This window comes from Oryx dammah, unplaced genomic scaffold, assembly GCF_014754425.2.
Source record: "Oryx dammah isolate SB20612 unplaced genomic scaffold, SCBI_Odam_1.1 HiC_scaffold_3, whole genome shotgun sequence".
NCBI lineage: Eukaryota > Metazoa > Chordata > Mammalia > Artiodactyla > Bovidae > Oryx > Oryx dammah.
The window spans coordinates 104,800,621-104,826,064 of NW_024070187.1; the positions used below are offsets into that span (position 1 = coordinate 104,800,621).

Sequence of the window (25,444 nt, forward strand, 5' to 3'; positions counted from 1 at the left end):
TAAGCAGGGAAAGACTTCTTAAACAAGACACAAAATGCAAGCACAGGAGCAATGGCACAAGAGACCAACAGAACTAAAATTTTGTAATTTGAGAACTATTTGGATTCTGCCACTCTCTGGGCAAACTTGTAACAATTAGGCTGGGGAAGAGGGCTTCTGAGAAGCACATAAACTGCGTCTCATGCATGGAGATTGTGAAAGCTATTATGCTTTGCTACAAAGCAATTAATCAACACTTACCAATGATTAAATAGTTTGTCAGTTTGCACTGAAAGCATTTTAGTTGCATAAGAATGTGTGTGCTTAGTCGCTCAGTCATGTCCAACTCTTTGTGACCCCATGGACTGAAGCCCACCAAGTTCCTCTGTCCTTGGGGATTCCAGGCAAGAATATTGGAGAGGGTTGCCATGCTCTTCTCCAGGGGATCTTCCCAACCCAGGGGCTAAACCCAGGTCTCCCCCATTGCAGGCAGAGTCTTTACCAATTGAGCTACCAGGGAAGCCCACATAAGAATAGAAAGAACATTATATTCTTTTTGGGTCTACAAATATTTACAGAAATTTAATTAACACACAAGGCTAACTGAGATAAGATTATATCACAGCTCCAACGTTTACAAATTGATGCACTGGCAAGCATGCTACTGACCCACCTGCTGCTGCTGCTGCTGCTGCTAAGTCGCTTCAGTCGTGTCCGACTCTGTGCGACCCCATAGACGCCAGCCCATCAGGCTCCCCCGTCCCTGGGATTCTCCAGGCAAGAACACTGGAGTGGGTTGCCATTTCCTTCTCCAATGCATGAAAGTGAAAAGTGGAAGTGAAGTCACTCAGTCGTTTCGGACTCTTCGCGACCCCATGGACTGCAGCCTACAGGCTCCTCTGTCCATGGGATTTTCCAGGCAAGAGTACTGGAGTGGGTGCCATTGCCTTCTCCGACTGACCCACCTAGTATGTAATATATATGTAAATTTATCAATTACTGTATCAAAACTGATTTTCTTTAAATATTTGTGGTCAGTGCACACTGTAGCTAGATTTGTCTATCTTTGCCTTAGTTAATAGTATGTTTCTATTAATTTTTATTTTAAAATATTTATTTCACAGAAACTAATTGAGATACATATATAAATCCTAAAGCTAAGGATAAATTTGGCAAAAATGGATCAATAATACATCCTAGAGATTGCAATACAGTCTGTGCCTATTGGGACTGATTCTAAAGGCTTGAAAATGTTTCTTCAGTCAAAAATTTTCCAGTGACATAAGTTTGCCTGCAGTTTACTATGAATTTCAGCATATTTGTTAAAACTTTCAAAGGTATTCTGCAAATATCAGAAAAATGACTGAAGGATAGAAGACACTGAGACCTTTTCATCCATTGCTTTAAAAGGAATGTCAGGTCTTGGTGAAAAGGATGCAAGCATTCAAACTTTGTTCTTTACATTATTTTCTGTAAAGCAAGACCAGCATCTTTTGTTATTTCAATCCTGGCATTCTTCTTTAAAATTTGACTCTTTTTCCTATGTAAGTCTTCCTAGTTTGCAATTAGTTTATATTCTAATTATGTTCATCTAAAAAAAAATCTCATATAGCTGTCATTGTCTATTTTATTTAAACTCAATTTTATTTTCTTTTATTTATGGTTTTGGTTGCCCTGAGTCTTTGTGGTGGCATGGACTCTTCCTTGTGGTGTGAGAGCTTCTCTAGTTGTCATCCACAAGCTCCAGATCATGTGGACTCAGTTCCAACGCCAGGCTTTATTGTTCTGCCGTATGTGGGATTTCAGTTCCCCATCCTGAGACTGAATCTGTATCCTCTGCGCTGGAAGGCATATTCTCGACCATTAGGCCAAAAGGGAAATCCTTGTGAGTGACTATTTTAAATCTACTGCTCAAACACAGGAATATGTATCAAAGCACCAGTGTTAGAGGTATAAACTTCTCCCAAAACAAGCTTGAAAAATTTGAGAACATAACATCTTATTCTTTTATAATAACAAATGCATGTCATTGAGTTTGTGTTTTGGGGAGTTCGCTGTACAAATGAACAAATGAGAGTTTTCCAAATTAACCTCAACATACATTTATTTTTAATTTATTAGAAGATAGCTAGTAAAAAATATCTTGCTATTAAGCTTATGTATATGTTGTTAAAAACCAGCATTAAACATAGCAATTTTTAGAACACAGAACAACAAAATATATTTTTTCAAGGAGAAATATTTTATCACTGATTTTGGTGAGTTGCTGGCATTTAGTGACACAAAAAAAGCAAATGAACTTTCGTTTGCTTTATCATTCTTATAAATTCTCTGTATATAACATGTCATTTTATTTTTTGTCCTCTGAGAGACCACTTTCATTTCCTAAGCTTGGTTTACCAGTCTGCACAATATTAAACAAAATAACCTTAAGATATACAGATATTTATATATTGAATTTTTAGCTATTTAATTCAATGTAGGTCGTGAATCTTTCGATTAAAGTCCTGTTTTGGAATTCTTCACATCTGGTGAGCCTGAACCAAAAGCAGAATGTCAACTTTGCCACCTCAAAATTTCACAAGGATAAAAAAAAAAGTCCCCAAATCATGTATAATATCCATGATAAATCACTTTCAACTGAGACATAAAAGGAATGTAGAGTAGGAAGAAAAGAAGAAAGTGGGTTTTGCATTTTGTTTTGTTGTTGTTTTAAAGAAGTATCCACAAGGATCTGGTTTCACCACGGGCTTCGGAAGGCTTTCATGTTCTCTAGTACAGCCCTGGGGCTCCGCAGAGTCCCAGAGGAAGAAACTGCCTTTGTGCCCAGTCACCCCTCAGATTTTTCACTTTCACCTATGCTTTTGACCTCTGCAAATTCTTTACTTTCTTACCAGCTGAGAGAATGATTAAAACTATTTTCAAAATATTTTTCTCTCTTATCCAGCTTTTAAGTTGTTTGCATTTGAAAAGTCATTCAGGGCACCTACTCTGCCATCCCTCTGGACATTGACAGCTTCTGAAGAATGTTTTTTTCTTTACTTCCTCCAGCATGACTCTCTGATGTCCACAAGTGGCTCCTATCACTGCGATTTATGTTTTCATAGCTTTGTGCACTTCCCCTTTCATAGCAGGTCCTTATAATATTTGTCTCTCTTTTTCAACAAACTGTCAGCTTCCTGAAGCCTCTCTGCATTGCTTCCTATAATGGCCACGAAGCTTCACTCGGATACATTCAAGGTGCCTCTTTCTTGCTTGCTTCCTTTCTCCCTTCTTTCTTTCTTTCCCTACTCAATTCTCCTTCCTCAGCCCCTTTTTCTTTATTCATTCCTTCGGTAAATATTTAATGAGAGCCAACCGACCTATTTAAACAAGCAGCTAAAATACAATGTCCTAAGTATTGTAGTCCCCTTCATGGATCACGGCCTTGTTGTGGCGAAGAGGCTTACATAACTCAATGAAGCTATGAGCCATGTCGTGAAGATCCACATTACATTGCCAACACAGGTCCATATATTCAAAGCTATGGTTTTTCCAGTAGTCATGTATGAAGAAAGCTAAGTGCTGAAGAACTGATGCTTTTGAACTGTGGTGCCGGAGAAGACTCTTGAGAGTCCCTTGGACTTCAAGGAGATCCAACCAGACAATCCTAAAGGAAATCAGTCCTGAGTATTCATTGGAAGGATTGATGTTGAAGCTGAAGCTCCAATACTTTGGCCACCTGATGTGAAGAGCCTGGAAAGCCTGGTGTGCTGCAACCCATGGGGCTGCAGAGTCAGACACGACTTAGTGAGTAAACAACAAGAAAGTGTTATGGTATGAGAATTATAAGATGACATAGATGTGTGTGGGGGGTTATCCTTAAGCTAAACTTGAGAAATTTAGGGAGGATCCACAGAAGACTTTATAAATTTCCCACAGCAAATATCCACTCATTTAATACTCTTTTTTTTTTTCTACCTCTCTCCCTTTCTCACTGACTTCTCTCCCTTTATATTCTGCCTGGAATCATCTCCCAAAGAAACCACCTAGATCAAACACTTAGCTCAGGCTTTGCTTTTAAAGAAAGCCAGATGAATAAATGGATAGACCATTGTTCCAGCCTTTCCAGTCTTTGACTCTAATGTGACTTTTTAGTCTCATATCTTAGTGTCGCTGCTGCTGCTGCTAAGTTGCTTCAGTCATGTCCGACTCTGCGCAACCCCATAGACGGCAGCCCACCAGGTTCCCCGTCCCTGGGATTCTCCAGGCAAGAACACTGGAGTGGGTTGCCATTTCCTTCTCCAATGCATGAAAGTGAAAAGTGAAAGTGAAGTTGCTCGGTCGTGTCCGACTCTTAGCGACTTCATGGACTGCAGCCTACCAGGCTCCTCCCTCCTTCATTTTCACCAAGTTTTTCAAAGTAAACTTCTGAGAGAGAAGCTTATTTTTCCCAAATCTTCTTTCCTAGACCAGACTCTTCTTCCAATCATCATAAGCCTATAGACTGGCTATTTCAGGGTAAGGCACATTTTCCCACCCCAGTTCAATCCATTGTGGTTGGCTGCATGGGGTACAGAGGGCTGACCTCAGTAACATCTACTGGCAGAGAAATGATGTGGCAGGCACTCATGGAATTCTCCAGGCCAGAATACTAGAGTGGATAGCCTTTCCCTTCTCCAGAGGACCTTCCCAACTCAGGGATCAAACCCAGGTCTCCTTCATTGCAGGCAGATTCTTTACTAGCTGAGCCACAGGGAAGCCCAAGAATTCTGAAGTGGGTAGCCTACCCTTTCTCCAGCAGATCTTCCAGATCCAGAAATCGAACCAGGGTCTCTTGCATTGCAGGTGGATTCTTTACCAACTGATCTATCAGGGAAGCCCCAATAATACCTCAGTTCAGTTCAGTTCAGTCACTCATTCGTGCCTGACTCTTTGCGACCCTGTGGATGGCAGTACGCCAGGCCTCCCTGTACATCACCAACTCCCGGAGTTTACTCAACTCATGTCCGCTGAGTCATTGATGCCATCCAACCATCTCATCCTCTGTCATCCCCTTCTCGTGCCTTCAATCTTTCCCAGCATCAGGGTCTTCTCAAATGAGTCAGTTCTTCTCATCAGGTGGCCAAAATATTGGAGTTTCAGCTTCAGCATCAGTCCTTCCAATGAATATTCAGGACTGATCTCCTTGAGGATGGACTGGTTGGACCTCCTTGCAGTCCAAGGGACTCTCAAGAGTCTTCTTCAGCACCACAGTTCAAAATCATCAATTCTTCAGCACTCTGCTTTCTTTACAGTCCAACTCTCACATCCATATGTGACTATTGGAAAAACCATAGCTTTGACTGGACAGACACTTGTTGGCAAATTTATGTCTCTGCTTTTTAATATGCTGTTTAGATTGGTCATAACTTTTCTTCTGAGGAGCAAGTGTCTTTTAATTTCATGGCTGCAGTCACCATCTGCAGTGATTTTGGAGCCCCCCAATATAAAGTCTGTCACTGTTTCCATTGTTTCCCCATCTATTTGTCAAGAAGTCACTGAACCAGATGCCATGATCTTAGTTTTCTAAATGTTGAGTTTTAAGCCAACTTTTTCACTCTCATCTCTCACTTTCATCAAGAGACTCTTTAGTTCTTCTTCACTCTCTGCCATAAGGGTGGTGTCATCTGCATATCTGATGTTATTGATATTTCTCCCTGCCAATCTTCATTCCAGCTTGTGCTTTATCCAACCTGGCATTTCACATGATGTACTCTGCATGTAAGTTAAATAAGCAGGGTGACAGTATACAGCCTTGATGTACTCCTTTTCCTATTTGGAACCAGTCTGTTGTTCCATGTCCAGTTCTAACTGTTGCTTCCTGACCTGCATACAGATTTCTCAGGAGGCAGGTGAGGTGGTCTGGTATTCCCATCTCTTTAAGAATGTTCCACAGTTTGTTGTGATCCACACAGTCAAAGTCTTTGGCATACACGATAAAGCAGAAGTAGATGTTTTTCTGGAACTCTCTTGCTTTTTCAATGATCCAGCAGATGTTGGCAATTTGAACTCTGGTTCCTCTGCCTCTTCTAAATCCAGTTTGAACATCTGGAAGTTCCTAGTTTACATAATGTCGAAGCCTGGCTTGGAGAATTTTGAGCACTTCTTTGCTAGTGTTATTGAGATGAGTGCAACTGTGCGGTCATTTGAATATTGTTTGGCATTGCCTTTCTTTGGGATTGGAATGCAAACTGATCTTGTCCATTTTTGTGGCCACTGCTGAGTTTTCCAAATTTGCTGGCATATTGAGTGTAGTGCTTTCACAGCACCATAATATCTACTGGCAGAGAAATGAGGGTTGCAGCAGTCTGAAAATTAGTATGAATTGAATTCTTTCAACAGTACTAAAGTAATATTGTTCCACTATCAGATGAGAAAAGTGAAAGTGAAAGTGAAGTCGCTCAGTCTTGTCCGACTCTTTGTGACCCCATGGACTGTAGCCCACCAGGCTCTTCCGTCCATAGGATTCTCCAGGCAAGAATACTAGAGTGGGTTGCCATTTCCTTCTCCAGGGGATCTTCCGGACCCAGGGATCAAACCCAGGTCTCCCATATTAGAGGCACACACTTTAACCTCTGAGCCACCAGGGAAGCCCCAAACTGAGGTTCAAAGAGGTTAAGTGATCAGTTTAAGATTTCACACACGTTAATGGTGGTGTCTAGGCTTACATCCCAAACTTTCTAACCGCAGCATTGTTTTTACTACACCACAGTGTATCTATAGCCTGAATGGTCCAGCATCAGCAGATTAGATGTAAAACCAATATGCCTCTTTTATGTTAATTGTAATATGTGACAAAGTAAATTATTTCCTGAAACAAGCTCATGCCTGTCTTTTACCTTTTTCATTTTGAGAGCATGAAAGTCAAAATATATAAGGAAACAATTGCATCTTTGTAGTGGAAACAGAAAGATTAGGGGCTAAGTGGTGGGCAGCAGATAGTTTATCTTAGAATTTAATAGGTAATTGGTGACATAGTTGGGATCTTAACAGGAGATATTATAGTCAGAAGGGGCTATAAATCTAAAGCCTGTCTCACTTAGAGTGGACATTTCATCACATCACTGTGAAAGCTGTAAGCAAAAAGCATGTCTGTAAGATTCCCTCTTGACCCAATATCTATTTTTGTGATGTGAAGCAATGGCTCTTCAAAAATACACAGAATGCCTGGCAGGGCATTTATTGTTTCAAGTGGAAAGGGAATGTATTGCCTCAATGTAATAGAAGACCCCAGTAGGGTAAATAAACTTCACATTTGTCTCTAGTCAGGATCAAATGAGGCTTCCCTGATGGCTCAGAGAGTAAAGACTCCACTTGCAATGCAGGAGACCTGAGTTTGATCCCTGGGTCAAATAGCACCATCAGGATTCAGCTCTTCTATCTTTTAGCTCTGTCTTTGATTGGTAAAATCTTAGTCTCTATCAGATAGAAGCACCCATTTCAGTCCCCACCCCCTTTCAGGTTTCAAGTCTATAGAATCAGAGCAAAAGTCTATTTGCTAGGAGCCTTAGCACAGGTCTCCGTGAATACTGTTGAGTTCTTGGTAATGGCTTGCCCATCCCTGAAACAATCATTGTGATGAAAGAAATTAGGTTGCCTGATTGGCTGCACCTGATTCCCTGGTTTGGCTACAGTGTTGGATTTACCTAAAACACTCCAGTGAAGAGTGACAGGAGATGGAACCCCTAACAAAATCAAGATCCTTTTATCACAGGAAAAGAATAAACTCTTGATGGCCCCAATAGATAGGCTTTCCAGGTGGTGCTATTGGTAAAGAACCCTCCTGCCAATGTAGGAAACATAATAGACGTGAGTTTGATCTCTGGGTCAGGAAGATCCCCTGGAGGAGGGCGTGGCAACTCACTCCAGAATTCTTGCCTGGAGAGTCCCATGGACAGAGGAGCGAGGTGGGCTACAGTCCATAGGGTTGCAAAGAGTCGGACACGACTGAAGTGACTTAGCATGCTTGCATGACCCCAATACATGCACACGCACACATGCAACCAGCATCCCTTACGTAACTAACTGATGCTATCCTCACAAAGAAAGCTGTGGTTCTAATGCACTGGGCTACAAACATGTTCAAAAACTTGCTGGATTTGAGCTGTTTTCAGATACTAAAACTAATTAATGGGCTGACAGATTCTGTAGGTAGAATTTAAAAGGCCAAGGGTTTCAACCAACCAAGGGAAATCTTGATTGCTCTTCTAATGCCAATCTGGCAAATTCCTATTCATTCCTCTATCCTAGTTTATTTTCTATCTTCTCTGTGAAGCATTCTCTCATTCTCTAACCAAGGTCCTTTCCTTTCATAATTATAGTGGTTATTGATAGGTCTGCAAAGAAGGTTGTTGCATATTGTTGTTGAGTCACTCAGTTGTGTCTGACTCTTTGCGACCCCATGGACTGCAGCATGCCAGGCCTCCCTGGCAGATTTAGTTCCAGGCCACCACAATAAAGTGAATATTGCAATAACGTGAGTCACAGGAATTTTTCTTTCCCAATACATATAAACATTATGTTTACTATACTGTGTATAAGTGCTATGTAATACATTATGTCTAAAAAAAAACAAGTGTATACCTTAATTAAAAATACTTTAGTGATAAAAAATACTAACCACCATCTGAGCTTTCAGTGAGTCATAATAGTTTTGCTGGCAGAAGGCCATGATGTCAATGACTGCTGACTGCTCAGTGTGGTGGTTACTAAAGGTTGGGGTAACTGTGACAATTTCTTGAGCTAAGACAAAATAAAGTTTACTGTATCGATTGACTCTTCCTTTTACTATAGCACTTCAGGGCCATTGTAGGGTTATTAATTTGCCTAATTTCATTATTACTGTGTCTCAGGGAGTAGAGAGTCCCCAAAGGTGGAAAGAGACAAGGAATAGCAAGTTGGTGAGCAGACAGAACAGACACACAGCATCTGTCAGTTAAGTTCACTGTCTTCTAAGGGCACATTTTCCACCATCTCAAAACAGTGACAATGGTAACATTAAGAAGATTGATTACAGATTATTATAAAAATATAATAAAAACGAAAAGTTTGAAATATTGTGAGAATTATCAAAATAAGACAGAGACACTTGGTAAGCAAATGCTGTTGGAAAAATGATGCCAATAGGCTTACTCAATGCAGGGGTCACACAAACTCTCAATTTGTAAAAAAAAAAAAAACAAAAAAACACGGTGTCTGTGAAGAGGAATAAAATGAGATGTGCCTGTACATATTCTTGTCAAGAAAACGAGGAACATTATCCAGAGTAGATGACATATTAAGCCACAGAATAATTCTAAACAAACTTAAGAGGAACAAAATTACACCAATTATCTTTTTTGACAATAATTGAATGAAGCCAAAAATTAATAACATAAGAAAATAGAAGAATTCATTAGCATGTGGAAACTACACAACAGATTCTTGAACGACCATTGGGTCAAAGAGAAAAAAATGTAAAAGGGAATTTAAGAAATATCTCAAGACAAATAAAAATGAAAACACAACATTCCAAATCTTATGGGATCCAGGGAAAAAAAGTATTAAAAGGGAAGTTTATAGCTGATAGAGATGAACACTTATAGTTAAAAACAAGAAAGATCTCAAATAAACAACCTAATTTTACACCTCAAGGAATCAGAAAAAGAGAAACAAATTAAGCCCCAAAATAGTAGAAGAAATGAAATACTAAAGATTAGAGCAGAAATAAGTGAAATAGAGAATAGGAAAACAACTTTAAAAATCAACAAAACTAATGGTTTCTTGAAAAGATAAAGAAAATCCACAAATCATTAGTTTTCCATACGTATGGCTGTTCTTTGTCTTATAGACCTCTGTATGGTCACACTTGCCCAGGATAGGACCCCAACAAAGTCTTCACATGAGTTTACTAAGCAAATTGAATGAGACACAATACCCAGCATAGCCCTGACATGTTGTTAAGTATCCAACGTGCTAAATGCATTGAGCACAAATTTCCCTGGAACAAAAGGCTCTGCTTGTTTATTGGTGGAAATATAATGATGTTTATTTTATTTATTTTATTTTATTTTATTTTTGGGGGGGACTATATATTATTTTATTAGAGGCCTCACACACATATTTGACAGTGTAAGAAACAGCAATTTTGTAAAACAGGTGAAATACAAATAGCATAGCCAGCAGTATTAGTAAAGCCACAAGTAAGACTTATGTTAAGAACTTCCATTAGATGTAGCCCGGTATATCTTCAGGTCATCTGACTTAGTCTGCCCTGTAGAATCTTGATCTTCCAGGGTAATTATATATTGGCGCCATCTATAAGGCAAATAGCCCAGTTTTCTACTGTCACTAGACTGATTATCTTTAGTATGATTTAATTTTTTTTCAACATAGAGGAGACTTTAAATCTAAATTACTGGTATTATCTATATAAATCCATCCCATAACTGTGGGAGATTTTCCCCTCCTTTGCGGAAACTTTTCTCCTTCTGATTGAGCTTCGGTAATAGAAAAAAACCCTCAAATTTACAGCCAGAGTCAGAGCAGGCATTATTAATTGGCCCGGTGAGGGGATCCTATCTAGTAATATCACAGTGACCTGAATATGACTAATTTTTTAAGTAAATTTTTTCAGGGCCAACCAGTTAGAGTCTGGTAGTAGAGAAATTTACCAAGGTAACCCAGAACTAGACACAGGTAATTGGCCACAAATCCAACAATTGGATTGATTTTTAAAACTAGCATAGGATCAGGCCTATGATAGAAAAGGATTTGACTTATATGCAAAGGTCTAAAAAGTCAAGAAAACATAAATGATCATACGAATCAGGTCCAGCATCTTGGGGAAGCTGTCTACCTCTGATGTCGTCGTCTTTTCATCCTGGTGTAGTGTAGTTTCTCCTGATAAAAAAGTCCTTCCATCCATGTTGGAGACAGTCCCTTAACTTATGTCTTTTTCCAGTCCTGGTTGCAGGTCATGATGCATCTGACCTTCATCCAAAGATAGATTACTGAGATAAGTGGTCGGGGCACTCTGGCCAGTTGTCCGCATCAGGAGGAGACCAGGGACAAAAGGGTCCCAGTTGCGGCTGCTGGGTCTGGTCCATTGGCAGGCAAGCTGGTCCCTGAGTACCCCGAGTGGTCAGGATGTCAGTCTCGGTGAAGAAGAGTCCCCGCCAGAGTCGCTATTTGTTGCAGGAAGAGGGACCCCTTCCAGGGCCTGAAACTGGGCTCTTGTTTAACACTCGGAAATGAATTGTCCGAGGAGAGTGCTGACAAAGGGAACTTGGTCAGCCTGTCCAATCCGCAGTCAGAAGATGATATTTTGGACTTGGTGTACAGTTCCCAAGTCAGAGGTGCCTTCTGAGGGCCAGCTTACATGGAAGGTTAGCCATTCTGTGCAGCTGCAGTTGACTCTCCGGATCGGTCTTCCCGTGGAGCCGGTGGGAGATCCCGGACGAGCCCCCAGATGTTGTGCCCAAGTTGCAAAATCTCCCAATGACCACCAGGGAGCCAATATCCGATGCAAAAGCAAGAGAGTTTTTATTACCAAGCTCGAGCTGGTGCTCCCACCGATACCAATGCAGCAGCTATAGGGAGGAGCCTGTTTATTTTATTTAACACGCAATGATGAAATAGATACATCAGTAGTCAAACCTCAGACATCTTGTTTACCTAAAGTTGTCTGTCTATCTCCACAGTCCCGGTGAACGGTTCTGAGAGATTCTCCTTAGAGAAGAGCATAGGCTGCTGCACATACTTTATTTTGATTTATTTCACCTTCAAAGACTCATGTGGCTGATTTCTCACTTTAGTAAGGTCGTCATTGAGTGTGTACAGGATCATACGGAGCCCAGGAATTTCAACCTGAAGTCACATATACAGCAAAATGCTTAAAAACACAGTCATTGTCATCACAGACACCCAGGCTAGGTACTGACATTTCAACACATTAATGAATGCCCACAGTGTTCATTCCTCTAGGATTGTTTCTTGTCATCCTTGAGCTCCAATTTGTTTATGCGTAAAAGAAACAAAAAGAATCATACCTAAGTCATGGGAAATTTAAGGAAAAGGGCATTAAGCTATGACAAACCTAGATAGCATATGAAAAATCAGAGACATCACTTTGCCAACAAAGTTACATATAGTCAAACTACTGGTTTTTCCAGTAGTCATGTATGGATGTGAGAGTCGGACCATGAAGAAAGCTGAGCGCCTAAGAATTGATGCTTTTGAACTGTGGTGTTGGAGAAGACTCTTGAGAGTCCCTTGGACCGCAAGGAGGTAAAACCAGCTAATCTTAAAGGAAATAAATTCTGAATATTCATTGGAAGGACTAATGCTAAAGCTGAAGCTCTAACACTTAGGCCACCTAATGCAAACAGCTGACTCATTGAAAAAGACCTTGATGCTGAGAAAGATTGAGGGCAAGAATAAAAGGGGGCAACAAAGGATTAAGTAGTTGGATGGCATCACTAATTCAATGGACATGAATTTGAGCAAACTCCAAGGGATGATAAAGGACAGGAAAGCCTGGCATGCTGCAGTCCACAAAGAATCAGACCTGACTTGGCAACTGAACAACAAAGAAACTTCTAATCTCGGCTTAATAAAAGTCACCAAGCTAGGAACACACATATGATTGTATGCTCATTTGTGTCTGACTCGGTGACCCTATGAACTGTAGCCCACCAGGCTCCTGGATTCTCCAGGCAATAATACTAAAGTGGTCTGCCATTTCCTCCTCCAGGGTATCTTGCCGACCCAGGGATCTAACCTGTGTGTCTTGTGTCTCCTGCATTAGCAGGCAGGTTCTTTACCACTTGGGAAGCTAGGAATGCACAAAGTAAGAAAAAAAAAAAAAACAACTTAAGATTACCAAGTGAAATTGTCTTAGGTTAAACAGATAATTTCATGTATATCTCTTTTGCAAGGCTTTTTCTTCCCTTTGTTGTGTTTAACATAAAAAACCAAGCACCTGATCCTGGTACACACATCTGTCCACCATTTGGCTTGGTGGCCCCACTTGCCTCATCTTTTACAATAGCTAACTCCTTTTTTTTTAACAGTGAAAACATTGACATGGTTACATCATGATTTGGTCATGTCATCCCATCTCCCTGGAAGTCCTTCCTGCTCCTCTTTGCTAGATGAGAAATTCCTCCTCATTGCCCAAGTCTCAGCTCAACCTCCATTTTCTCCACCTTCTCCAACATGAGTTCCAAGACCCTGCTCTGTGCTCCCAGAGCACATTGGATAGGATTCTGGCAAAATGCTCTCATTTGTGCATACCTACATATGCTTCCCAGGTGGGAAAGAACCCACCTGTCAATGCAGGAGACTTAAGAGACACAGGTTTGAACCCTGGGTCAGAAGAATCCCCTAGAGAAAGGAAGTGGCAGTCTACACCAGTATTCTTGCCTGGAGAATCCTATGGACAGTGAGGCCTAGCGATCTGTAGTCGATAGGCTCACAGAGAGTCAGACATGACTGAAGCAACTTAACACTTACATATGTATGTATTATTTCTCAAACTGGATTATAAGATCTTCCAGAGAGGTGCCCAGGGCTGCTTCTTTTTCACATCCCTGGGGCATAGCATACCTGCTGGTGATAATTGGAACAAAGGAGGCTCGGTGACATTGACTGCTTGAACTTTTGCAAAGGCAAGTTTGGTCTGGCTACCTGATTTTAGTCAAACCCCAGGTTTTACCCAGGGCTTTCCTGGTGGCTCAGATGGTAAAGAATCTGCTTGCAGTTCAGGAGACTGGGTTGCTAAGGTCCCCTGCAGAGGGCATAACTACCTACTCCAGTATTCTTGCCTGGAGAATTCCGTGGCCAGAGGAGCCTGGTGGGCTACAGTCAAGGAGGTCGCAAAGAGTTGGACATGACTGAGCCACTAACACTTTCACTTTCTAGGTTTTACGCAGGCTTGAGTGATGCCACAGAGCTTGCTGGTCAGTTCTCGGGTGGACCTTGGATGCTGTTATCCTCACAAGAGAGAACAAGCTCTGGGAACAGAGTCACACTGAAGCAGCTGAGCAGGAAACTACCATGGTAAAGTATTTATTTGCTTGGAGAAAGCATGTGGCCAATATTTCCTGTGGCCAGGTTGGAGAGTCTCTTTGGGACCTTGAGCTGAGAGCTGTGGCAGCTTGCTTGGAAGCCAGTAAAGGAAAATGTCATTAATTAATGACATCCTCTTTCCACCCTCGGAAGTGTGGCATTTGGAATCAGACTGACGGGAGTTTTAATTTCCATTTCAATCTTCACCTATGTGACCTTGAAAAAATTACTTAACTTTTCTAAGCCTCCATATTATCTTCATCTGTGAAACAGGAATAACTGTACTTTCCCAAGAGGGTATGTTGTGAGGAACCTGGACAGACTACAGTATAGAGTATATAGCATCTATAGTTTCGAATATTTAGAATATAGTTTCCGGAGGAGCTTGGCTCACAGGATCCTTGACTCAACAGCAACAGTTGTTACTGAGATAAACCAGCTTATGACGAGTTACTTGAGTCAGGCAGGGCATCTTCTGTGCTGAAATCACAGATTCCATGGAACTAACTCCCTCTTTTCAATACTCTATCACTTTCCAAAACATGAATGCATTGCCATATTAATACTTCTCAAGATAGCTGTGTCATTACATGTCTGTGTAAGGTGTTCAGTCACATCTGACTCTTTGTGACCCCGTGGCCTCTAGCCCACCAGCCTCCTCTTCTCCAGGCAAGAATGCTACAGTGGATTTCCAGTTCCTTCTCCAGGGGATCTTCCCAAGCCAGGGATCAAACCTGGGTCTCCCACACTGCACACAGACACTTTACCATCCATCATTGCATGAGGTCTCCTTGAAGCTTGCAGACCCCAAAATTATGAGCCCTAAATGCAAGCAGGTTATTTCTGGGTTCTTGGCAAATGGCTAACCTCATGCAGCAATGAAATTCTATAACTTCCCACTTGATGATGACGCTTCTTGACTTTCTATCCTTGACAATAATACTCACTTTTCCTATATTGTCTTCCAGGCTTCTTAACATGGTTTATAAAGCCATCTACCTTCCCATCCTTAGGACTTTGTATAATTGTCTCTTCTGCCTGGAGCTTTACCATTAGCTAATCTCAACTCTCATCCTTCAGGTCATGAGTTATCTGCCATTATGACCACCCCATGGAGGCTTCAGCAACCCTCAGTAGGTATAGGACTCAGTGAACTTGTTTTTTCCATCACTTATCATGCTTTATATTACTTTTGGATTAAATCCCAAAACGTGGTTTAATCCGAGCCACTCCCCTTGTGCTCCAGGCACCAACACTAATAAAGGGGGAAAAAATCCAATTTAGTTGACCTAGTCATATTCACACCTTCATAAAGCAGATATTCTTGTTTTTATATTAATTTTCTTGGAGCTCTTTTACCTCTCATGAAAATTGGGATGGTAACACCTTCCAGAGATAATTTCTTTGGCTCCTTGAGAATAAAAGATAACCCCACAAAAAGAGAGTATCCCTGCATCCGTGTTCTGTTTTTATAACGTTCCAACCACGTAGGTTGTCTAACATTCAAGTCTCTTGGTTCTTTTGTAAAACACAGAGAGAAATCTTCCCTCCCTATTTCTTGGGCTTTTTAAATGGATACAAAGAGAACAAATAGTATTAAAACATGATGTGCAGAATGCTGATGTAAATGTGAGTAGTGCCTGTAACTAACACAACTTGTCTTGGGGAAAGGATAAAACTGAGTCCTCATAGTGGATTTTCGAACAAAGTTCAGATTCCCAGGGAAGATTGGGAAGTGGGACATGGGTATTTTAGTGAATATATTTATAAATCACCTGGCTAGAGATGTAGTTTGGGTGGGGAGGGTGTGGGGGAGACATTCTGAGAAGCTGATTTGGTCTCAAATCTCAGGTCTAAAGGTTCTGGGATGGGATGGGAAGGAAGGTACAGAGACTTTGTTCTCCCCATGCCAGACTTTGCCTCATTTTTGTAGCTATTTTGTTCAGAGTTTAAATCTACAGACTTTAGGCGAATAATAAGCATATTTTGTTCTTTTTTGAAAGTCATAAATGCTCATCAAGCAGAAATTATCAGTGTGATACCATTTTCTTGGCATAAAATTGCAGTTTAATGGCAGATCTAGGGTAAGGCTGTGCTGATTCTCTGGCAAAGAGATTTGTGCTGTGTTTTCTAAGAGAATGTAGCACAGGAGGCTCATGCCTTTCACCAGGTTGTGAAACGGGCCCTTGCTGATCAGTTCATTCACCCACATGTTTTCAGCTGAATGTATTCATTTCAATCTAGTCAATACCTACAACCACTGAGTCCTTGACATGTTGGCTTAATCTATCCCTTGGGGGGGAAAAATGACTGTAGTGAACTATATCTGAGCTCCCTTAGGCACCAGCCCTGAACCTTTGTTTTCTAATATGCATAAATTTGTATAAAGACATCAACAATGCCTCTGTTAAAGTCCCAGTCCAACCTAAGTGTGTCATTAACTTTGGTTTCTTTTCTATTTGTTTCTAGATCCACGCTGTCTTTTCCTGATATACTACCACCTGCTCACCCTCTCTTGGGTATCCTCTGAGGTGATGGTAACAGATCCACCTATAAGGAGCTGAGATGCTTATCTTTTAACTCCCAACCCTCACTGGGAGGGGGTGCCCTTGTAGGCTGCTCTTCAGGTGGGCTCAGTGAGCACCCATCTCGAGATAGCCTCAGGTGAACTAGCAGAGAGATGCAGATGCTTGGAGAAGGATGCTGTCAGCCTTCAAAAGACCCTGTCCACTTGGGCTGCAGGTGAGCAGGCTTTGGGCCAGGGAGTGTAGGTGAGACACTGGCAGTTTGTGTCTGCTGCAGTGTGTATCCCAGGCTGAGAGGGATCAGGAGATATGAACAAGAAGCAATGGGTACAGAATGGAGAACACAAGGCATGATGCTAGGAGGCAAGAGGGCAGTAGACACAGCAAATGGGAGTTAGACTAGAAGACCTAAGCAGTTAGCACGGATCTACAAGTTTCCCTGCCAAGGTGACTGTGGAGCCCCAAGGGGCCCACACACAGACTCCATCTGCCATGTCAGTGTGGCGAGATCAAAAACTACTTTTCATGATACCTGTGAGATTCTGTCCTTTCTGTCAACTCATATGCGTCCTTAAACTATCCCATCTCTTCTTCCTTAAACCCACTTGAGTGCATCTTTGTTTCTTGCCAGCCAAAGAGCCCCAGCTAAATCACTCCTTAAATCTGCAACCCGACCTCAGCTAAACCAGAGCCTCAGGCTTCATCATATATGCTGGTTGGTGTTTTGCCAGGCTGCATGGTCGGGACATTAAGAAGGCAGACTGTAGAGTCAGACCACCTGGGTTTAATTTCCAGCTCACCTACTTTTTACTGTGTGACTTCAGCAAGTTACCTTAACTTCCTTGTGTCTCAATTTTCTTATTTCTAAAGTGGGGATAATGATACCTACCTTACTGCAATGGGGCTTCCCAGGTAGTACAAATGGTAAAGAACGTGCCTGTCAATGCAGGAGACATTGAGACATGGGTTCGATCTGTGGGTCAGCAAGATCCCCTGGAGCAGGAAATAACAACTCATTCTAGTCTTCTTACCAGTTCAGTTCAGTTCAGTTCAGTTCAGTCACTCAGTCGTGTCTGACTCTTTGTGACCCCGTGAACTGTAGCACGCCAGGTCTCCAGGTCTATCACCAACTCCTGGAGTCCACCCAAACCCATGTTGATCGACTCAGTGATGCCATCCAACCATCTCATCCTCTGTCTCCCCCTTCTCCTCCTGCCCTCAATCTTTCCCAGCATGAGGGTCTTTTCAAATGAGTCAGCTCTTCGCATGAGGTAGCCAAAGTACTGGAGTTTCAGCTTCAACATTAGTCCTTCCAATGAACACCCAGGACTGATCTCCTTGAGGATGGACTGGTTGGATCTCCTTGCAGTCCAAGGGACTCTCAAGAGTCTTCTCCAACACCACAGTTCAAAAGCATTGATTCTTCAGCGCTCAGCTTTCTTTATAGTCCAACTCTCACATCCATATGTGACCACTGGAAAAACCATAGCCTTGACTAGACGGACCTTTGTTGGCAAAGTAAATGTCTCTGCTTTTTAATATGCTATCTAGGTTGGTCATAACTTTCCTTCCAAGGAGTAAGCGTCTTTTAATTTCATTGCTGCAATCACCATCTGCAGTGATTTTGGAGCCCAGAAAAATAAAGTCAGCTATTGTTTCCACTGTTTCCCCATCTATTTGCCATGAACTGATGGGACCGGATGCCATGATCTTTGTTTTCTGAATGTTGAGCTTTAAGCCAACTTTTTCACTCGTTTTTTCACTTTCCTCAAGAGGCTCTTTAGTTCTTCTTCACTTTCTCCCATAAGGGTGGTGTCATCTGCAGCTGAAGTTATTGATATTTCTCCCAGTAATCTTGATTCCATATTGTGCTTCCTCCAGCCCAGCGTTTCTCATGATATACTCTGCATATAGGTTAAATAAAGGAAATCCCATAAACAGAGGAGCCTGGTGGTCTACAGTCCAGAGAGTCATAAAAGGCTGGACATGACTTAGTAAGCACGCACATTGTTACTCTAATGTTTTTGAATATCTCAATGAATAGGAGGGAAAACTTGAAAACCAAGGTTTGATCTTGACAGTTGGTATTTTTCCAAGATTGAATGCCTCAAATGTAATCTAGGAATGCTTCACTGTAGCAAGGGACTAAATTGATACTCTTAGAGTCTCTTGGCAGAGACTTCTGTTATTCCCAGATCTTTGGGGCTTCTTTGCACATAAACGAGGGCAGGCAATCTGGGATAATCTCATTCTCTGCTTCGGGACACCTTGCGTATATGTAGCTGGGAGTTTAGCTAAGTCTCTGCACAGGAAGATGTTAGAGGTAGCTTTGAGTCTGCTCAGTAGGAACCCCCAGCAGCACCTCCACTGAGCAGGGATACTGCTGAGGTTGACTCCTCTAGCAAGTGAGAAGTGGCTGGCATTCTGTCACCAAGTCCAGGGACTAAACTAGTAGACTTTTCTAGCTTCTGTCTACATCTTGCACTGCCTATTAAATTCTGAAAGGACAGAAAAAGTGTGATTAAGGCTGGAATTCTGTCTTGTCCCTTGGTTTCTTCCACTAGACTGTGATGCTCCTTAGAGCTGAGGCAGGTCCTGGCTCCTCTGTTGGCCCCACTGGTCTATGGTCCCTGAAAACTGGAACAGAACTGAGCTGAGAAAGTATATGATGGCCAAAAACATTTGCTGCACATAGACACAGATGAAATAATATCAAAGTCCTCCGCCAGGGCATTCACATACTGCCCCCACCCCCTGCCCACCTATAACACTCTTTCAATGTTGCTGCCTGTTGAAACTATTCATCCTTTAGATCTCAGCAAATATATCACCTCTCAAAGGAGTGATCCCAGATTGGCCATTTAGCCAAACCCCTTGTTATACTTTGATGTCAAACTTTGTAGCCTATCAAGATGGTTATTCAATGGATAGAAATACGATGGTTAGTCAACTGCACAATTATATATTTAATGTCTGATTATATTTTATATTATGCTCCCCTTCCCCCGACTATAACCTTCATTATACCTAGAAACACATCAACTTCAGGCACCGTGGCATCTTAGGTGTCCAGCAGAGTGACTGGAACATAGAAAAATCACAAAACAATATTTTCTTAGTCAATGAAAAAATGAACAAATATAAAGATGGCACACAAAAAAATATGTTTACTGCAACCCTGAGTCCTAAAATGATTAAAAAGTCAATAGTTGGCTTTTATAGATTCAAGGTTGGCCGAAAACCAGCTGGAGGAGAAGTGGTTAGGAAATATATAAAAGCTTTCTAATCATCTTTGTTATGGGGGTGCTTTTAGCCAGACAATTATGTTCTCTTGTTCTCCTTTCAGTAAACAGATTTCGGAAGGGAGGTGCATTTCCATGATGTTTGCCAATTCTATAGATTTTTTTTTTTTTTCCTGAGCTGATGAGTGAATGGTTATTTAAAAAAAAAAAAAAAGAAAGAAAAAAACAGGTGGTTCAAATGGAGAGAGTTTTAGCCCACTGAAGCATTAGTTTAGTGTGGTATTTTTTTTTTTCTTAATTGCTTTGAGAAAAATAGAGACCTTTAGTAATTGGAGTGATGTGCCCTTCAGTGTTGTATGGGTACCGATCTTTGTAAAACTACGTGCAAATATTTTTGAGATGGAATTTAAACTCATCATTGTTTCTTTTATTTTTATGATTATTTTTAATGTAGCATGAACCAAATTGCTTGCTTCCACCACCACTGTCATGTTTGATGTTTGAAACACTGTCCATATTCAGCACAAATCCTATGTATTAACTGCAATGTTCATAGAACACATCCATGGAGGGGTCACTGATTTCTCTGTAAAGAGAAGTTCAAATACCAAAATGGTTATCTTTAAAGAAAAGAAAGGGCATTTCTGCTTACACATTGGGTATTTCATAGAAACTACCTAACCCAAACATATAGATTTTTCTTTTTTTTCTATTTTATTCATGTTATTCTGAGGAACTCGGATTCATTGATTTTACTAACCTATGTCAGTGTTTTCCAAACAGTGCTTTATCTAAACTAAAGTCTTCATGGTAAAGCAGGAGACTGAGTGAAAACCATGCCTTCCTTCATTTATTCACCTGTTCCTTCATTCATCTATTTGTTCAAATATTTGTTCATAGAGTGAAGACAACTTTATTTGAAATCTACCGCCTGTCAGAAATGGCACCAGGCTCAGCGTTGTGATACCATGATTCAAATTACCCTTCATTCCACCTGTGTGACCCTGCTGGAGGTCATCCTCACACAGTCGGCAGATACTGTGGTCCTTGTAGTGTTGGTCATTACCTCAATGCGTCTCTCCTTTTCTCACCAAAGCCTTACCTCTTGGGTGCAGAGATGAATCGATTGGATCATCTGATGTTGGGTAGAAAAGGCAGGCGAGTCAACGGTCACAACTCAGCGTGGTATGTGTGAAGACAGGGCTGAGAGTAGGTGTGTGAGAGAGCACAGATAAAGGGTGAATCCACCATGCTGAGGACGTAGGGATGGAAAGGGAAGATGACGTCTGAGCTGAGTGTTGTCAGACATGGACAACTGAGTGTAGCAAAGGGGAAAGGAAGGGAGCTTAAGAGAGGGAGCCCGGTGTATCTGGATTTCCACAAGCTCATTGACAGAATTTCATAGTCAGTTGACATATTTTTCATTAGTCTAATAAAGGGGGAGCCTTAGAGAGACTCAGCATGGCCCTCCTGCCTCTTTTTCTTCCACCCCAGGTTCTTCCTCTCACCTTCCATGTGGTCTCCCCTCTCAGCTGCTTTGTCCAAGTGGAAACTTACTCACTGCTGCTGGTGCCTGGAGCACACATTCCATGCCTGTGTCTTTTCAACCAGAGCAATCCTGGTCTGAGTCCCCTGCCAGCCATCTGCTGATCTTGGCCAGTTGTGCAGACTCACCGCCTCTGGTGGAAGGTGACAGTGAGCCTTCTGCAAACGGGAAGCACCCGGCTAATTCTGCTGATGCTGCAAAATGGGAAAGGAAGATAGGCATTCACCGTTTCTCAAACTGACAGCTGGAAAAAAAAAAAAAAAACAGCCATGAGACCAAATGTTCACTGAGGCAGAGCATCTTGATGGGAAAGTTGAAACTGAATCAACTTAATGAGGAGAGGGGGTGGCTTTGGGTATATTGCCTATCAGAATGCTGGGCATAGGCAAATAAAACCTGCAAACATTGACTTAATAGACATTAAGGAAGGGGATAAGGCCTCCAGGAAGCCTCCTGTACTTCCTATCTACATATAACCTCACTTTATCAACACCAATGCACTTATAAGCCAAAATCTGAAATTGTGAAGCAGAGATTGCCTTTTCAGACAGAGTAATACCACAGGACCCAATTAACTGGGGACAAATAGAAAGTGGGAGATAAAATATTGTATAATGAGATCAGCTGGGGGATGCAAATGAAATCCCACACTCTTGTAATGTGATAGAAAAAATATTTATACAAATCATTATATTTATATGTAAAGCATCAAAGAGTTGCCCAAATCCAGTGCCCATGTGAAATCACCCTCTGGGCAATGGAAAATTCCAGGTAAAGTTAGATTCTGGTTCAGAGATGCTCCATTTAGGAAAACCCGAACTGAACGAATCATCTATTATGAATCTGTGGTTGCACTTGGTTTCTGGAAAAGCATAGACCTGGATTCTCAGAAATGTATTCCTCTACTGCTTCAGGCTTTCATTTTGCATGATGTTACAGAAAGAGGTAACAAAGGGAAAGGAAAACCTCAGTCATTTTCACAAATCTACAATTTACCAGATACTTTTTTTTTTCACATACCTTCTTTAATTTACTTCGCATTCATGCAAGAAACAGAACATAGTTCTTCATTTTACAAATTTGAACTCAAGGCTGTGTGTGTGCTTAGTCACTCGGTCATGTTAACAAGCAAAAATATTGGAAGGGGTCACCATTCTCCTCCCCCCAGGGGAATCTTCCTGACCCAGGGATCAAACCCACAATTCCAGGATCTTCTGCATTATAGGTACATTCTTTACCAACTTGAGCCATTGTGAACTCAAGGATAGCAGGTGCTAAATGACTTACTTAAGGCTGAAGAGTGGAAAAGCAGGGTCTGGGCCACCATCTCAGAAATGCTAGAAGCAAAGTGAATGACTCTGTTTTAAACAGGACGAATCACAAGTTGTTCCAAGTACTACCTGGGTACATCTGTGTTTTTAATATCTAGGTCCTAGTAAATCCTAGTCCCCTCATCTTTACAATCCCCCCCATCATGCTGCTGCTGAGTAGTGATCAGTCATGTCGAACCCTGCAACCCCATGGACTGTAGCCCACCAGCCTCCTCTGACCACCAATCCTGACAAGCTGAAATAAGGTGCTTGCAGTTCAAGGTGCTAACCTGTCCCATCTCTTATCTTCAAGATTTGTGACTCAAAGGAGAACTTTTCATTCACAGTGAAGCTTTTGGAATAGAAGGAGAGGTGGAATTTATGCTGTTGTTTGTGACCCTTTCTCTTTGATATTATTTAATAACCAGATAATCTCAGAAACAGAATCAAGCCAGTGAATACCCAAGGACACAGCTACCTAACTTTCGGTTAAATCACTCATTTTCTGTGGTATGTTGGTCGCTCGTCTGGGATCTCAGGTTCATATTAAGAAAGCTACCATGTATGATCTCCATCACCTAGTGGCAGTCACAAGCTTTCATAAGAGCTAACAAAATCCAGCACAAATGCTGTTTCTTGTTTGGCTCCCACAGCAGTTTTTCTTTTTTTTTCTTTCTTTTTTGATACTCAAAAACTATTTTTTTTTCCAGTTTATTGTGATAATTGACCTACAGCACTGTATAAGTTTAAGGTGTACAGCACAATGGTTTGACATGCATATATCATAAGATGATGATCACAATAAGTGAATATCCATCATCTCATATAGATATTGTTGTTCAGTTGCTCAGTCGTGTCTGACTCTGCAACCCCATGCAATGCAGTACCCTAGGCTTCCCTGTCCAACACCAGCTCCCTGAGTCTACTCAAACTCATGTCCATTGATTTGGTGATGCCATTCAACCAGCTCATCCTCTGTCATCCCCTTCTCCTCCCGCCTTTCAATCATTCCCAGCATCAGAATCTTTTCAAATGAGCCAGTTCTTCACATCAGGTGACCAAGGTATTGAAGCTTCAGCTTCAACATCAGTCCTTCCAATAAATATTCAGGGTTGATTTCCTTTAGGATGGACTGGTTGGATCTCCTTGCAGTCCAAGGGACTCTCAAGAATCTTCTCTAGCACTGCAATTAGAAAGCATCAGTTGTTTGATGTTTAGCCTTCTTTATGGACATTAAATAAATAGAAAAAAAGCAAATATTTTTTCTTGGATTTACTCTCTTAACCTCATGTATAACATAAAGCAGTGTTAATTATATTTATCTTGATGTAATTTTTAAAAATTCAAATCTATACATGCACTAGCTATATTTTGCAAGAATTAAACAAGAAGAAAGTGGAGATGCTGGGGATTGAACCCAGGACCTCATACATGCAAAGCATGCGCTCTACCACTGAGCTACATCCCCATGTTGATGCAATGCTTTTAAATAAGTTTTGTCAGTGTCTAAAGAAACTTGCCTGAACCAAAGTATTTTACCTTTGATAACAGAAATTGGAGAATATCCCAGTTATTACTGCTCAACTCTGGCTTTATTAGAGATATAATATTTTATCTTCCATAGAGGCAGTAAATCCACAATTTACAAATTATTTTCACAGGAAAAGTGACAGCAGATTATATGGAGTAAATCAGACCAAGATATAATGATCCAGGAATCCATTCCTTTATGAGGATCCAATTAAATTATATATTATTTAAACGTGTGATTATAAAAGTTATATGAGCTCATTATCAATACTTTTAAATATATATTTATACTATCAGAGAACTTTCCCATGCAGGGTTACTGTTTCTCAGTCTTTCTTATAAAGTTAATTGGATATACAGTTCTGTATTCTGATTTATTCCCAGTTACATTGTATAATCAACACTTCCCCCACATTCTTCAAGAACCCACAGCAGCAGTTTGTATGTAACTGGCTCCAAATCTTTCAGTTAGCACAATTCAGTCCCTGGCCACCAAAGCTTTAGGTATATTCACAGCAAAGATCAATTCTCCTCTTTGAATCTCTTATCTCTGTGTTTACATGTTTATGGCTTATTTATTTCATTTACACATAAGACCTAATATCAGTTTTCCATCTTTTACTGTAGATGATACTCAAGAAGTATGCTTGGATATGTATTGCTTCCTGCCTCTAGGATGATCTCTCTTTAGTCACTAAGACTCAGCCTGGTCCACCTCAGCCTTCGTGGGACAGTGTGTTAGTTTCAAGAGTGCCTATCATAGTAATACTGGCTTTATAATCCCTTGCTTACATGTTTATCTCTTGCCCTATGCTGTGGACTGTACCCCAACTGAAGATGGAACCTCATTTATCTTCACTCTTGAATCTTTGTCCTTTAATCTGTACACTTCATACCAAGTTCACAGGTGCTCAATAAGTGTTAACCATGTAAATGAACAAAGATGTAAATATTGAATTGGTTTGCTTTGGTTTTAATCGTTGTTTCTGATTCTGCAGCCCCTTGAACTGTAACCCTCCAGGATCCTCTATCCTAAGATTTTCCAAGCAAGAATACTGGAGTGGGTTGAATATTGAATGGATAGATTCAAGTAACCAGTCAAGAGAGCCAAGAGTGAACACATAATATTATCTATCTTGGTAGGTTCAGCATATTTGAATCTACAGACCACAGCTTGGATTCAAGATGAAGGGATAAAGGGTCCCCATTGTATACGGCAAGGCATCCTTCATGGGTCTCAAA

At 41.1% G+C, this 25,444-nt stretch overlaps 1 non-coding gene across 1 annotated transcript; it reads right to left on the reverse strand.

The window, feature by feature from the left end:
• Window positions 1–24,068: 24,068 nt before the first annotated feature.
• TRNAA-UGC lies at window positions 24,069–24,140 on the reverse strand. The gene has a single exon. It is a non-coding gene; the product is annotated as a tRNA-Ala (tRNA).
• Window positions 24,141–25,444: the final 1,304 nt, after the last annotated feature.